Source organism: Haemorhous mexicanus, chromosome 1 (assembly GCF_027477595.1).
Source record: "Haemorhous mexicanus isolate bHaeMex1 chromosome 1, bHaeMex1.pri, whole genome shotgun sequence".
Lineage (NCBI taxonomy): Eukaryota > Metazoa > Chordata > Aves > Passeriformes > Fringillidae > Haemorhous > Haemorhous mexicanus.
Genome location: NC_082341.1, coordinates 31955397 through 31970536, shown reverse-complemented (window position 1 = coordinate 31970536; position 15140 = coordinate 31955397). Strand labels below are relative to the sequence as shown.

The 15140-nt window shown below is 43.0% G+C and overlaps 1 protein-coding gene and 1 long non-coding RNA gene across 5 annotated transcripts in view; one reads left to right on the top strand and one right to left on the bottom strand.

Annotated features, from left to right (window-relative positions):
- Window positions 1-913: 913 nt before the first annotated feature.
- The window catches only part of RAPGEF5 (Rap guanine nucleotide exchange factor 5), a 230533-nt gene continuing 216306 nt past the window's right edge, over window positions 914-15140 (top strand). For 2 of the 4 annotated variants that reach the window (XM_059844697.1, XM_059844675.1), the window contains exons 1-2: window positions 12830-12953; window positions 14157-14258. The gene's annotated coding sequence lies outside the window, so the exon portion shown is untranslated. Of the gene's footprint in view, window positions 1320-12829; window positions 12954-14156; window positions 14259-15140 lie in introns of those variants that run through there. The other 2 variants (XM_059844686.1, XM_059844718.1) reach the window with 2 other exon arrangements.
- Window positions 5680-15098, bottom strand: LOC132326507 (uncharacterized). The gene is made up of 3 exons (XR_009486251.1): window positions 14722-15098; window positions 10564-10665; window positions 5680-7600 (listed from the first exon to the last, which is right to left on the bottom strand). It is a non-coding gene; the product is annotated as an uncharacterized LOC132326507 (long non-coding RNA).

The window sequence follows — 15140 nt, the reverse complement described above, 5'->3', positions numbered from 1 at the left end:
ACCATTGAGCTGCAACAGAAGTTGAGATTATTGTTGTTGGCAGTTTTTTCTCATGTGATGTTTTAGGCATTTTTTTAATAAAGGTTTTGTAAAGGAGTAAACAGATGAAAGAGTTGGGTCTGGTTTAAATTACTAGGATGAAATTTCAGAATTAGGGTGCTTGTAGTTGGTTTTGAGCAGAGGATCAGGGATTTCATTCACAACTCTATTTGAACTTAGAAAGTAAAACTGTTTAAATGTAGAATAATACATTACATCTTGTTTAAAAATCTATTGCTACAAGGAGATTCTTTAAATATTACAGGATAGAGTTTTGCCGCTTCAGGAAGTGTGCAATAAAACTGAAGGGATGCCAACAAAATGCATATTGTTGACATTCCCCATATTGCCAAACTATTTTAGTTATGGGTATTGTAAAAGCAGTGCTGGTAATTATGTTGCTGGGAATTGTGATTGAAAAGGATAATACAATTGGGATAATAATGTCTCAGCAAAGAAAGGGATTAGAAGGAAATTGAAATCTCTCCTACTGGTGGTTAACTCCTTATTCATGATTTTGTCTCTTCTCATCATTACTTTTCCAGCTAGTAACTCAAAATGAAACTGCAGAGCTATCACAACATTTTGGATCTCCGTCACCTAACAGATAAGCTAACTGTATTTCTAACTATATAAATATAGTTGAAGAATTCCTGCCTTCACAGCTATGGACATAGTGCCAACTATTGCACAATTTGTGTCTTGTTGCATACTTTTGGGATAATCATAAGTAAATTTGGATCTCAATTGTTTCATTATCAGTCACAGCCAGCACAGCTTAATGAGAGGAAAGTCCTTCCTATCAAACCTAATTTCCTTTAGGACAAGGTAACCCACCTGGTTGATCAAAGGAAGCCAGTTGATGTAATCCTTTTGGAATTCAGTAAATCTTTCCATACTGTTTCTCACAGGATCCTTCTGGACAGAATGTCCAGCACACAGCTGGATAAACACATCATGTGATGGGTGAGCAACTGGCTCACGGGTCGGGCACAAAGGGTTGTAGGGAATGGAGTGACATCAGACTGGGGACCTGTCACTAGTGGAGTTCCACTGGCCCCCATCCCCAGCCCCGTGCTCTTCAACATCTTCATTCATGGCCTGGATGCAGGACTGCAAGTTCACAGCTGATACAAAACTGGGAGGAGCTTCAAAGGCAGGGAGGCCCTGCAGAGAGATCTCAACAATTGAGAGGCCTGTACAATCACCAGGACAATCACCACATAAAGTGCAGCAAGGGAAGTGCTGGATTCCGCACCTGAGTTGGGGCAGTCCTGGATGTAAGTACAGTCTGGGGAATGGGAAGCTGGAGAGCAGTGTCATGGAAAGGGACCTGGGGATCCTGGTTGATGGCAAATTAAACATGACTCAGCAGTGCCCTGGCAGCCAGGAGGGCCAACCCTCCTGGAGTGCATGAGGCACAGAATCCCCAGCCGGGCAAGGGAGGGGATTGTCCCACTCTGCTCTGAGCTGGAGCAGCCTCACCTTGGGTGCTGGGGGCAGTTTTGGGTGCCACAATGTAAGAAAATTCTTAGAGAGTACCCAAAGGAGGGCAGTGAAGGTGGTGAAGGGCCTTGAGGGGAAGCTGTATGAGGAGCAGCTGAGGGCACTTGGGCTGATCAGCCTGGAGAAGAGGAGTCCGAGGGGAGACCTCACTGCAGTTACAACTTCCTTGTGAGGGGAAGAGGGGGGCAGATGCTGATCTCTTCTCTGTGCTGACCAGCAACAAGGAATGGCCTGAAGCTGACTCAGGGGAGGTTTAGGAGGAATACGAGGAAAAGGCTCTTCACCCAGAGAGTGTTTGGGCACTGGAATGGGCTCCCCAGGGAAGTGTTCAGAGCATAAACCTGACAGTTCAAGAAGCATTTGAACAATACTCATGGGCACATGGTGTGATTCTTGAGGATGGTGCTATGCAGGGCCAGGATTTGAACTCAGTGAGCCCTGTGGGTCCCTTCCAACTCAGTTGATTCTGTGATTCTGTGATTAACTTTGTGGCACTTCTGTTGTTCAAGATGCAGCAAATGTATAATTTTTTTTCCCAGAAAACTCTTGGATTATTGTGAGACAAAGTGTGCATCTGAATTTGGCAGAGACAGGTACATGAAAGCACAGCTCTGGTAGCAAGTATTCCTAGTTTCAGACCTCTTATGTAAGGACAGTAACACACATATGAAGAAAAGCAAACCTGGGCCCTTCAGTTAAAAATGTGGGGAGAGGAGGTGATCCGGGCAGCCTTAAGTGGTTAGCTGCAATAGTATGCAAAGCTCTCGGGAAAATTTTGAATGGAAGGTAAATAGAGGTTGGGAGGTAGATAAGATGAAACATGACTTTGCAATGTTGGATTGTGTCAACCCAATACACTCACTGAGAAACTATTTCCTGCACAAAGGAAACATGTTTCCTTCCTGGGAATTTCAATTAAGCCTTTTCATGGAGTATTGTGGGATGCAGTGAGGAAGGAGCTGGGAGAAACAGGAATTAGGTGTGCATGGAGCTGGCTGAAAGGGAGAGAGCCCTGCTGAGTGTTAATAAGCAGATGGTGAGGAAGGAATTAATGAGCTGGGTGCTCTAATGGCAGCGAGTATGCTTTATGGAAATAACTGTGGAAGGGAAGGATGCTGGTGTCTATGGCAGGTGTGCTGCTAAGATGATCTTAGAGTAGTGTGGTGAGGTATGTCCAGCAGAAAAGGGAGAATATTACTGCTCTATTTCAAAGACATTTGTGAGATTTCACTTCAATTTTGCATATGCTTCTGATTGCTGTATATCAAACATAGAGCAATGAACTTTCAAACATGAACTATAACTGAAGGATGCCAATAGTGGTCAGAGGGATGGAGGGCTTTGTGCTGGAAAGGAAGTGGGAAGTGGACACTGTGTTTAGTCTAGTGAAAGAAAGCCTCAGAGGGGACCAAGACTGCTTCTTATTAGCAGTGTAAGTACCGGAGGGGATGCCAACAAACTGATGGAATTAATCTAGCCTTGAACAGAAATGTGTCTTTTTCAAGTAGGAAAGTGCTTCCTAGCCATGGAACAAATTTTCTAACCAGAAAATGTTATACAGTGGGACTGGTCAAGCACTGGCAAAAGTACCCAGAGGCTGCTGAATCTCCATCCTTGGAGGTGCATGAAACTTGACTGGATAAGGCATTTAGCATCTTGATCCTACTTCAAAATCGATATTTCAGTAATGGGATGGCCTAGCTGGCCTCCAGGGGTGCCTCCTACCTGAATGATCCCATACTCCACTAGAACAAAAACATTCCCAGATACCTATCACAGCACATGAGGAAGAAGCAAAAGGCCTCAATATAGGTTCCACAAAATTCATAATATTTTACCAGAAAGCAGAGAATGGCCAAGTAATGAAGAAAAAAAGAGGTGATTAGAGCTGAAAAAGAATCTAATTTTTCAATAAAACAGAGAACAGCTGAGGCAGAATTCAGGTATAGAAAAGGAGTGGAGGGAAAAGGAAAGAATCAAAAGAGAATTAAAGGAAAGGAGAGAGACAAAGTCAGGAGATGCCCAGATTTGCTAAAGAGTTCTGCAAAATTGAATTTGCTTGGTAAGTCAAATAGTTCAGCCTCTCCTAAATAATTTAGAAAGTGAAATGAAGCAGGGAAGCAGATAAGCCTGGCCTTCATTTTGTATTGTGGAATGCAGAGCTTGCAAAAGATGGGGCTGTAGCCTAGACAGAGAGAGCAACAACATTTTTACTCAGCTCTCTCTCCCTAACTGCTCATCTTCCCCAGTAAGGTTGTATGAGCTGTTCTCCATCTTTAGGAGAAAGAGGTAATTGTTTCTTCACGCCCATCTATCCCTGAGACCAGCAGGAAAGATCCATTTCTTGTTTGTAACTCAGTTTTCTACCAGTATCATTCCACTGAAGTAAATGCAGGCAATTTGGCTTTTAGTACATTAGACATGCCACTACCACAGGAGCACGTGCAGGGACTGGACTGCTACTTTTCTGAACTAAATGGAAATATTATCATTTGAGGCCCAGGAATTTTTTTAAATGACTTTTTTTTTAACATTGAAGTATCAGGCAAAAAATAAACATACAAGGGGAAGCATGAGTAATTTAAAAGATATTTTCATGTGAAATTCGCTGCATTTTTTTGTATCTGAAATGAGAAATTTCATATGCTTTTGGTAATTGGATTGAGCTACAAATGTTATTTTTCACGGTAAAGAGGTACTAAGGCTCAGCTTAACCTAAACTCTGGACCCAAAATATAGGTATAAACCTTCATTGACTCATGATGCAATTCTCCTTGTACAGGCAAGCAAGTCTTGGCCCCTGTGAGGTTCAGGACAGCTCTACATGCAAGATATGTATGGTTCTACATCCTCTCCCCAGTTTTTCTCTGATTCTGCATTGTTTCAGCCTTGCACCAAGAGCCAGGGCACGGCTTTCTATCTCCTGGTGCCCTGCAGTGTGCTGCCTCGCAGTGCCCATCCTGGGGGCTGGGTGACTCAGCAGGTTGCTGTCAGCACACACACCAGTGCTGCCTTGGGAGCTCTGCACACATCACCTGCGTGTGAGCATGTACAGGGGCTGCTTGCTGAGGTGGCAGATGCCCTGCTCTTCCAGCACAGCCATGGGCAGGGACACAGTTCTGAGAATTGAAACAGAAACTTCCCCAGGGGAAAAAAAGAATGTTTCTAATTGTTTGGAAGGGCTCTGTATTCATTGCCCAGAGGAAGACAGTGGATCGGCAGGTTTCTCCCGGTGACTCAAGGACTTCCGTGGCTATTTGCTGAAGAATGACGTGATGCTTTCCCCAGCATGATGTGTCATGCTGGGGAAAGCATCACGTCATTCTGGGGAAAACATTACCCACTTTTGAATGTATTGCCTGGCACCTGAGGATGTGATAGCTTTGGCAAGAGAGGCCAAGTGAAAACTGAAATGTGTCTGTGCTTGTATGATAGAGGGATTCTCAGATATTTTCTTTCACTTCTCTTATACTCAAGTTTCCCTTTTCCATTATAGTCAAAAAGGAGTAAAAGTTTCAAAAGCAATTACCTCAATCAGTTGCAGATATGTGCCTCTGACAATATCTTTAGATTGCATGTTTCCTGTCAGGACACACTGTCTTTCTCACCACAGCCGTAGTGAGTAGGATTGATACTCTGAGTGGCTGAAAATTTGCTTTGCAGCTTCTTCTAAACTCTCTGGTCTGTGAAAATCACCTCTTGAATACATCCTTGCTACTATGCCTTCTAATATCTCTTTTCAGCTTTAGGAGAACTCAGTTGTTTGGATCTATCTCCTGCAGTGTGGTTTCTGTGTCTGTCTCCTGTTTTGGATCCCAAAGACTTTCCCTTATTTGATCCACCTTTTCTGGTGGACGATCTGGCTTTGGCTTGTCTGTCTCAGTGGAGGATGCAATGTCACTTGAAGGCAGTGCTACTGCAGCACACCCAAAAAACAGTGAAAAGAAAGCTGTGCTATCTCCAGGATGCCAAGGACTCCTCTGCAGGAACTTGAATCCAGTGCTCGACCTGACTACCAGTGCCTGCATAGACCAGTGCCACCTCAGGAGGTAAGGGTCATGGCTGGTGCACTACGGAGAAGAAGAGAGAGGGAGGTGTTTGGTTTGAACCTCAGGCACATCTGACAAGAAAGGATAATTTCTACAGATGGCAGTTTTATTCCTGATGATCACTCCCTATAGAAAGAGGCCAATATTGCTCAGAAGAAGGAGAGATTTAAATACTGAGGGAAAGAAAATGAATTAAATGAATCAATGGCAGGCTGTATCTCTACTGGTGAAGGTGCTGGGGTGTCCCTAGACAAGGACACTCAGACCTCTCTGTTATCAGAAAATATGTGTCCCCACTTCAGGCTAAGACAAATATCACTCTCCAAAACAGTTTTTGGGCATGGTTTGGGGCTTAAGACCAATCCATGGCCACTCCTAAGAGGTAATTTGTGAGCACCCAATCTATTCTGGAAGGTGAGAGACTTTAATAATGTGAATATGAGCTTCAGTGCCTGAGAATGGTTTTAATCACAATTCATTAGCAATGTTGAAGCATTAGATATTTAATAAAGTTTCTGGCACATAAATCAGCGCAAGAAAATCCTGGCCAAACTGCCTAAGAAATAGGAAATTCTGGGCATGAATTTCTTACAAGCTGGGGGCAAAGAGGTTGGAAAGTGTCCCAGCAGAAAAGGACCCTGGGGTGCTGGTTGACAGAAGCCAAACAAGTGCCCAGGTGGCCAAGAAGGCCAATGGCATCCTGGTGTATGCCAGCAACAGAGTGGCCAGCAGAACCAGGTCAATGATTGTCCCTCTGCACTCGATACTGGTGAGGCCACACCTCGAACCTTCAACTCAAGAAGAACATTGTGGGACTGGAGCTTGTCCAGAAAAGGGCAACAAAGCTGGTGAGGGGTCTGGAGCACAAGCCCTGTGAGGAGCAGCTGAGGGAGCTGGGATTATTTAGCCTGGAGAAAAGGAAACATAGGGGAGACCTTATCACTCTCTTCAAGTGCCCGAAAGGTGATTGTAGCCAGATGAGGGTTGTCCTCTTCTCCCAGGCAACTGGTGGCAGGAGGAGAGGATACAGTCTTAAACTACACTAGGGGAGGTTTAGGTTGGAACTTAGGAAGAATTTCTTCCCAAAAAGAGTGATTGGGCATTGGAGTGGGTTGCTCAGGGAGGTGGTGGAGTCACCATCCCTGGAGGTGTTTAAGGAAAGACTGGATGTGGCACTTAGTATCATGGTCTAGTTGACATGGTGGTGTTTGGTCATAGGTTGAACTTGATGATGTCAAGGTCTTTTCCAACTAAATTGATTCTGTAATTCTCTAATTATATTGCAGTGCGGTTTACTGCACTGAGTGATGACTTTGGATCCTCCCTTGTAATTACCTAGAGCCAGATCTCTATTTACCTCTTTTGCCATGCACTGCCACAGCCTTTCTTTGTTTTTCTGACCAGTTGTGCCAAATACAGGTGCTACTCACAACTTTCCAAGGGCACTGTAGCCCAGGCACACCACTGGAATACACGGCCTATGTTTGGAACACAGTCCTGGGACCTGCCCTTCTTATGCACCCCAGCAGAGACATGGTTACATCACCCCAAGTGCCAGATGAATCCTCCACTGGTCGCCTCGTGCTTCTGTTGTGTTGGCTCATGCTTACATTGGAGAAATAAAGTCTTTATTAGCACTGTTGGAAAAACACCAGTGGTCTCTGGCAGGTTGGTCCTTTCTTTTGCCTTGGGAAGACAAACACTTCTCAGGGGAAGCACTGTCATCCAGGAAGGATGCAGGACACTCTTCCTGCACAGGAAGGCAGGGGACAGTGTAGATCTTGGAACTTGGCTTCACAGGGCCTTTTCAGGACTGTCAGGTCTCAGATGGCACAGAGCGAAGAAGTTTTTTACCAAAATGCCCTTGGAGAAGGGGGCCAGTTGAGCATGCCATTGCCAGATGTGGAAGTTTGAATGAGTGTTACAGCTGCTTGGTCAGCTTTGCTGCCTTGATTTCGGGTTCACAGGTGTTATAACAGTAACACCTGTCGCTTCAACGTAGTTACCTGGGTTGGAAGCATAGGCCTAAGGTCAGGGAAACTTCTATTTCAAGGCAGCAATTAAATACACACAGTAGGTGAAATTTATGCCTAAAATTAATTGAAATTGTATTTATGCTTTAAATGTTTCTTTGCTTAATCCAGTCACCATTTCATTTATTACCTCATGAAATCCTTTTCTCTGGATTGAGCTAGAATCACAGGCCTGTAATTTAAGGTCCAAACTTCACACCTGAATGTCTAAAAATATCAAATTAGCTATTACAAACTCAAGTTAAACTACTTGGCTTTGCACTGCTGCTGCACACAGTGAAGAAGCAGCAGGAAAAAAAAAAGAAACCAAAATTATTAAGAGATATGTTTGCCCTCCAGCTGGACTATGTTCTAAAAGTGATAATCTGCGTCAAAGTGATCTAAACAGAGCAACCAGCAAAGGAAATTAAAACTGCCATTCTTTGACACAGGATACTGCTTGATAAGAATGCAGAACAGCTGTAAACTAAATGAGCCACATAATACTGCATTTTTCATGGCATCCTTTATACAGACTCCACAATAATGTTACCAGCCTATGGCTCTTGTCTGATAATTCATGATTTGTGCTGGTAACTTATTTTTACCATTTAAAAATGTATTCTTCATATTTTGTTTAAAAAAAAAAAAAAACAAAACAGGATAAACTGTAATTTGTAACTGCTTTTGGAATGTGAATTGCTTTCTAAGTCTTCTGACAAAAGAAAACACAGTTTCCTGGCCTGAATCCTAAAAAGCAAAAAACTGAAACCGTCTTACTAGTTGTTTTTTTTTTTTTTTGCATGAATGGTTTTAGAGAACAAGTTTTCCTTCTTTTTTATATATATATATATATATATATATATATATATATATATATATATATATATATATAAATATAAATATAAATATATATAAATAAACATTAAATGTAAGTTAATACGTATTTTTAAAAATGAAATTTAAAGAAAAGGTAAAACTCTGTCAAACAATTCAGTCGAATCCTATTCTCATGTTGTCCTGGCTGCTTACATAATTTTAGAAAAGATCTTGGCATGTGGAGAAGCTAAAGCTTTCCCATTTTAAAATGGGAAAAAAAACTTTCCCTGCTTTATCTTTCATCCATTTTCAGTCATTTCAGGCAAATTTACTGGAACCATTTCCTGGGATTTCTTTGAGTTGTGAAAATACATCCCTCTGACCCTCACTCTGCATAAGACTCACTTCAGGCCCTGCACTGAATGGGTCTTACCTTGAAAAAGAATTTCATCGCCTTCTCCTTTGGACTTGAAGATGCAAATAACATTCAGGGGCTACCATGCAAGTTAGATAAAGAAATGCTCTTTTTACTACTGTTCCCAGATGGGAAGAAAATACCCACCTTAGGAGAAATACCCAGCCCTGCCTTAGGAGAGAAGGGCAGTGAAGTGCTGGCTGCTGCACCAGCCTGGGTGCCGGGGTGTGTGGAGCTACCAAAGGGGCTGTTGGGGGTGAGTCTGCTAGAGATGGGAAGAGTGAGAGGATCCTCAGCTCTATTCTTCTCTCTCCACTGGAGCCTCCTCAGGCAAACTCACCACCTTTCTGCTTTATTTCCCAGCCTCTGAAAGGAGGGAACTCAGTCAGCTCATCCCATTTGTCCACTTCTGGTGTGTCTTGCAGGTGGTTTCACACCATGAGCCTTATCAGGATAAGGCTCTATAGCCACTATAGCACTATTGCCACTCTCACACCATGCATTAAACAAACATCCCAAGGGGCAAGGACCCTAAATATATAATATGGTTTTCATTTCCTATATTTGCTTTACTGGGTATATATTTTGCTTTACTGGGGAATATTTAGCCGTTATTTAATCTCCTGTCTATGAACACAAGGCTTACATTGCTTATTTATTATAATTATCAGTAGTATTACTATTAGTCAAAGTCCAGTCCACTTTAAGGACTCCAAAGATATTAGAGCTTTAATAACATTTGTTGGAACCCTCAGTAAAGTCATGGGACCTCATGAGCCTCTGAAATGAGTAAGACTGCAAATAAATGCTTGCCCTCAGTGTGTTTTAGTCATTTTCCCTGAAGATAAATTGCCTAAGGAGGAAAACATAAGACAGTTAACACTGCTGGTTTATTTCAGAATAAAATTACAGGGGTCATTACTGTCAAAGCAAAGTTAAACATCCTGTCAAGCTTGTGTAAGGACCTCAGGTCGCATTTCAACTGAGGAAACATCTTTGCTGTTGTTAGTCTAGTATAGCTGGGTTTTGCTCTGTAAAATGTTTCTGTTCTCTTCCTGCCATTCACAATACTAATATATGGTCAGGATAAATGAAAGTTATATAACATTCAAGAACTGAAAATACCTGAAGAAAATATAATTTTTCTTGGCTGCATTCAGAATCTTTGGTTGTCTGAGGGAGTCTGGGTTTCTCCATTCCCTAATGTTCCTGGTGTGTTTGAGAATTAATAAACTAGTAGGGAGAGAATTTCAAAAGCACAAATGACAGCCATGTGACCAACTGCCATGGTTTTTAGAACACATCTTGACTGGATCTCTGAAGACAAGGTGCTTCCTTTGCTCTTCTCCATGCTGATGCTCAGGCTGATGTAGTAGCTCTGGTCGTAAGAAGCATGGTCACCTTAGAGCACTCTCCTTGGCACAGCCTCACAAATCTCACAGATGAGAAAGGGAGACTCTTGCCCAGGAGTGTGGGTGATCTGCCCTCAGGGCAGGACCAGGAGCTGACTGGGAGCCCGAACTCACCACTGTCCTTTTTACATCTGAGCTTTATGACCTGCTGCTTTGCTGTGCCCTTTTGCCAGTGTCCTTCCCCAGCTGGACCACAAACTCATTCTACAGGTATTGCTGTCATGCTTAGGAAGGACCGCAAAGATTTGACCCTCACATCAAATTGTCAAATAAAAGACTAGAGCTAATGAGGACAACTCATATACACTCACCTCCATGTCACCCTCCAGAAGCCTCTGAGTTGGCTTGTCAGTCTTCTCTTCCCATCTGGCATGTTTTTTTGAGTTTATGAATAGCCAATTCCATCAGCAAGCCTGTGAGATATATGACATACAGCAGCCTTGTGTGACAAGAAACACACAGGGACATGGATTCCGAGCTACCTATCAGACAAAAGTCTGTACAGGGTTTTTTCAGGTTTTTTTTTTGTTGTTGTTTCTTTGTTATTTTCTTGCAGTTTGTTTTGAAGTTTTGGGGAGCAACGTTGTACCTTTGGATCAAAACAAAGGAATGGCAGTGCAAGTAAGTCAGTAGACTGGTGAATAGCCTATTCAGTTTTTCTTAGACTGAATTTTGATGTGTGTTCGACCAACAGTAAACCCCCAATAAAGAGAAACACATGGTGAGGTATGGATTTCAGATAAAACAGTTTCCAGATCTGGTTCATGCCTGTGCTGCTGCTGGAGAGGAGGCAAAAGAGCGGGGGAAGATGAATAGAGAATAAGCAATGTGGTACAGGAAGGATTCTTGCCATAATTTTCTGTTTTGGCATAGATCTTTCCTTAACACATAGTACGCTATGACCTGTGTTGTAACCAGTCCTGAAGATGGGCTTACTTTTTTACTTTTCAGAGCCGACTCATAAGAGAAGCTACGTGCAGCTTTGAGCTTGCGTGCACTGCCGTCCCCAGGAGAGGCAGCAGTGAAGTCATGGTGGTCCTGGGATGACCTCTGGCAGTCTCAGTTGGAAACTGTGTTGCTCAGGCAGATTAGAAACCAGGGCCTGAGCCAGGCGCCTGACTTAGCTACATCTCTGAGTGTGCATGCAGTGCTTGTGAAGCTGAGTTTAACTCATGCCTCAAATTTCATCTGTAGGGAATGCTGACACTTCCCACAGACAGTTTCTTGGCTCGTTGTTTGTCAGTGTTCTAAGATGTCGCCAGGGTTTGTCAGCAGAATTTTCAGGAGAAAAACCCACCTGCATTGCCCATTTTAATTTCAGAAAATACCAGAGTGCTGAGCAATGAGGCTTGAAAGAGAAATACAGCAACAAGGAAAGTGATTGTTCACAATGACTGATGAAAATGACATTGCAGATCTCAGCTTGGGTGTCATGGACTTGCAGTAAATACATGAATGCATCCAGTAAATAGGTGACCTCACAGCTTTTGCATATTACACTATTTCAAATTCATGACAACATCATTTTGTCTTCACCAAATCCTACCTTTTCATGCTGTCACACAAAGGATCCAGAAATGTCTTGCAATTAGCCAGATCTATGCTGTGACTAGGTCATGTAATCACAGCTACCTCAATGTCACTCTGTGTCACCTTTTCTGCTATTTGGTTTTATTTAGGCTCTTTATTTTACTTAGGTTCCCTTTCCTATTTACCTGCTGCCTATTGTCTGCATCTTGGGTTATAAAATCAGAGTAGGGAGAAGGGGGGGTGGAAGTTCTGGTGAGTTATGTAGCTTCACAGTGAGTTAGAGATGTGATATTTGCTTCTGGTTAGGGTCTTCAGAACTATTGTGTTACATCAAACAGTGAAAACAAAACCACTGTACGTTCATCTGCAGGGTTTGACAAAATTAGCATTTCTCAAAATATGAGCAGGACAGGCTAAAATCCTGAAAAAACTCCTTTAATGTCATAAATTGGTACTCAGGTACCATTCATTGCTCTGCAGCACCACTTAAGGGAATCACATGGGATAGAGCATTTGGATAGCATCTTATCCTCACAATGTCTTTCTTGGGGATGAATCTTATTCCTATCTATTTTTTAACTCCATGAGATGGAAAGTCAAATTAGCCAATCATCTTGGAAACACACTCCATTGCTCTGGTGCCCTTGCTCTATTTCTCTGAAAAGATAACATATGATTTATTAAAGGGTATATCCTCTTTTTGAAGGGGTCTTCCCCTAAAACCACCACATAGTATAAGGCTGTAGCGGCAGAATTTCTTCCTCCCAGTTTCTTTCCTTCCCGTGGAAAGAAAGATCCAGGTGATGGTGATCCAGGTCTGTGTCACCATGAATTCAAACTCTGGAACATGTTAGAGGGCTCATCTGTGTTTCACAATCCCGTTTCACTTAGCACCAAACAATAGGAGCTGCTGTAAAAAGATCAGTGCCAAAAAGCACTTCCCAAAAAGGGCAGCAATGTCATCTGTACTTCCATTTCTCCTGTGCAATCTAAATCCAACCCAAATACACAAGGAAATATCAGGTATCTCTTTATAAGCAATCACTGCATACCTAGATGCTCAGATTGCTAAATGAAGGCAGGAAGGAAGGGTGAAGGCAGCAGCCAGAAGCCCAGATTTTCCTGATTCATTGCTGTGTCCCGGCTGTGTCCTCCAGCTGCTTCCACGCAAGTAACATTTTCTGCTGAGTCACAGCATGACAAGGCATTTTCCCCTCATGATTAATCCCTTCTCTAATAGCAAATCTGCTTCTGATTTGTGCTCTCTCCTGCCCTGAGCAAAGTTCCTGGGTCATGGCGAAAGCAGATCTTTCTCCTTTTTATGTCACTTGTCCCTTTTTCCTGGCTATTGCTCACACCTTGCTTTATCTCTGGAGTATGGGAATAACCACAGCTTTCTTAGGGAATTGCCACTTATCTCACTTACTATCCATCTTATTAATCAACCTCTGCCAGAGAATGTCTGTAAATGCTCTTTATGGGGATTTTCTTTGGCACAAACTGCTGTGGTAGCGCAAGACTCGTAATACTCCTGCTGCCTTTGCAGCTCTTACTGTATGTTGCAACAGCTTGCATAGCTGCTCTCCACACACTGTCGCTAGCTAAATCATTCTTGGCATCAGTGGATAAGCTTTCCAGAACCTGCAACCCAGCCCTGACTAAGCCAGGACAGGAATCTGGGTCCTGGGCTGTGTTTTCTTACTGAAGTGTTTTGAAACATTTGGATTTGACATCTCTGGGCTGACCTCGCTTGGTCCACTTAGGAGCACACTGACCTCCCAAGTCACAGAGCTAGAGGCACCTGTTTTCAGCACCAGCAAACAGTGTGTGCTGAAGCAAGCTGAGTCCAAAAGTAAACTGTGAGGTTCAAATCCTCCTTTTAGTAAACCAGGTGCTGATATGTGTCAGTGATTTATTGTTCTGTTTATCACGTGTTTCAGAAAGCAAAATATCAGGGTTTTATCTTTTTTGGATAAGACCCTATGGAAAGCTCATCCAGTGAATCTGTGAGCTCTCCTCTAATAAAATAACATAGCTAAAGTCATAGAAAATCAGTATTTATGAGGCACACAAAGGCACCACAGCTTGGCCAAACATTTCAGATGGGAAATGTTTGCTGTGTTTGTGGAAAGTGTAATTTCTGTCACTGGGGAGAGAAGGCAAAGTTGTTTTCAGTTAGAGTCTTATAGCCAGGGCTTGATTAAAAATTTTAAAAATGCAGAGCAGTACAAGTAGGAAATCATAGGGAAAAGTGTTTGTATACAAGTTGGAGAGCTGCCACAATTTAACTGTATTTGAAACATATTCCTTCATTTCCTTTGTACAAGCCTGGTGTCACAATGGCCCTTTTGTTATATTCCCGTGTTCTCTCCAGATGGTCAGTCCTGACACAAGCAACAGCTGTCACAACACTGCTACCAACAGAAAGTTAAGATGGAAGGATATCTGGATGTGAGCTGAATCTACTGTATCTGAGGTCTGCAGTAAGGTTAGCAGGACAGGAAGATGAGGGAAATGGGAATGAAATTTGGCATTAGTGGTGAAATTTCCAATTATCCTAAATATGAAAAGAAGAAGAAATAGAAAGGGATTTTTTTTCCCACTTTAGACTATCTTGCCAAACATTAGATGTCAGAGTAACAGAGAAATGTAGAATCATTTAGGTTGGAAAAGACCTTGAAGATCATCAATTCCAAGGGTTTACCCAGCTGCCAAGTCCACCCCTAAACCATGTCCCCAAGTGCCACATCTACATGTCTTTTAAATACCTCCAGGTGTGGTGACTCAGCCACTTCCCTGCACAACCTGTTCCAATGCCTCACAACCTTTTTGGTGAAGAAATATTTCTTAATGTCCAATCTAAACCTTCCCTGGTGCAACTTGATGCTATTTCCTTTTTTCTTGTCACTTGTTACTTGGGGGAAGAGACCAACACCTACCTCCCTTCAGCCTCCTTTCAGGCAGTTGTAGAGAGCCATAAGGTCTCCCTGAGTCTCTGAGTGTTCAGGCTAAACAGCCCCAGCTCTCTCAGTCACTCCTTTTAAGACTTCTGCTCCAGCCCCTTCCCCAGCTCTGTTGCTCTTCTCTGGACACTCTCCAGCACCTCAGTGTTTTTCTTGTAGAAAGGAGTCCAAAACTGAGCACAGGATTTGATGTGTGATCTCACCAGTGCCGTGTACAGGGGGACAATCACTGCCCTGGTCCTGCTGGCCACACTATTGCTGATACAGGGCAGGATGCTATTGGCCTTCTGGGCCACTTGGGCACACTGACAGCACATGTTCAGCCACTGTCAACCAGCGCCACCAGGTCCTTTTCTGCCAGCCAGCTTTCCAGCCACTCTGCCCCCAGCCTGTAG